This window comes from Syngnathoides biaculeatus, chromosome 8, assembly GCF_019802595.1.
Source record: "Syngnathoides biaculeatus isolate LvHL_M chromosome 8, ASM1980259v1, whole genome shotgun sequence".
Taxonomy (NCBI): domain Eukaryota; kingdom Metazoa; phylum Chordata; class Actinopteri; order Syngnathiformes; family Syngnathidae; genus Syngnathoides; species Syngnathoides biaculeatus.
In genome coordinates, this window is record NC_084647.1 from 30,154,729 (window position 1) to 30,155,973 (window position 1,245).

The 1,245-nt window shown below is 41.5% G+C and overlaps 1 non-coding gene across 1 annotated transcript; it reads left to right on the forward strand.

The window, feature by feature from the left end:
- Positions 1-730: 730 nt before the first annotated feature.
- On the forward strand, positions 731-803 carry trnat-ggu (transfer RNA threonine (anticodon GGU)). Its single transcript has one exon. It is a non-coding gene; the product is annotated as a tRNA-Thr (tRNA).
- The last annotated feature ends 442 nt before the right edge of the window (positions 804-1,245 follow it).

Sequence of the window (1,245 nt, forward strand, 5' to 3'; positions counted from 1 at the left end):
ACATAATCAAAAAAATGTATCGCTTAAAAAAAACATCACAAACACAACACTTAGATACAGTACATATGCTGTTGGATGAGGCTTCGATGATGAGGAACCAATCAGATCACAGGATAAAGTCACTCATAATCTCAGTATTCGATGCAGGAACCAATCATAGGCAGTATGCCGATCTGGCTGTATTTTTCATGTATTTTTGGGGGGGAGGGGTTAATAAAAAACCCGCGAAGCACTGAAGCCGCAAAAAGTGAAGCAAGAAGTAGCAAGGGAACCCTGTATTTCCTTACCCTTCCTAAAATATTAGCCCAAAAAAAAATTCGTCTCGTGCATCTACAGAAAATGTTTTTGACTTCACTGTTGATTTGTGCTCTGATCATAAACTATCAATGTGTAACCTTATTTGGAGAGGTCTGTGCCATTACAAATCATATCCAAAAAACAATTTGATTTAGCACAGGTAAAAGGCATTCAAGCTAGAAATATCTCAGAGGTGATCCGTGGAAACAGATTGCACCTGAGCTCAATTTTGAGCATCACTGCAACGGCCAGAAGTATTGATTCATTACATGTTATTTCTCCATGGAAGAGAGTTTTTTGGGGGGGAGTGGGGGGCAGAGGCAGGTTTCTCACTCTTTGTGGCACTGACCCCAGCCAATATAGAGAAAAGATCAATTCAACAGCGAATGTAAGAAGAATGGAAAATTATCTATCAGGGACGTGTCATGAGTGAGGCCCCGTAGCTCAGTGGTTAGAGCACTGGTTTGGTAAACCAGAGGTTGTGGGTTCGTATCCCACTGGGGCCTCCACTCCCTGAGAAGGGTTGCGTCAGGAAGGGCATCCGGTGTAAAAATTGTGCCAAACATGTATATGCGTTCATCTGAGATGACACGCTGTGGCGACCCCGAAAGGGACAAGCCGAAAGAAACACACACAGGGACGCGTCATGAGTCAATTCTGAGAGTTAATCAATACAAACCTAACTTAGCCGTTGTCCAAAATGTCACATCATTTATGAATGTGGGTGGTTTTTAAGAGACACATAATTTATATTACAACCTTCACACTTTTGTGGCCAAGAGATAGAGGAAGGAGTTTGAGGACAGAGCTACTTGGTCGCACTATACAACAACCGTTCTGCAACTTTGGAGTTAATGAAGCCATAATTTGAACTTCAAACTTACTGCATTGGCCTCTATAATCTTTTTGCTTCGATTAAATTTCTGCAAAATGAAAAGGATAAGAGCT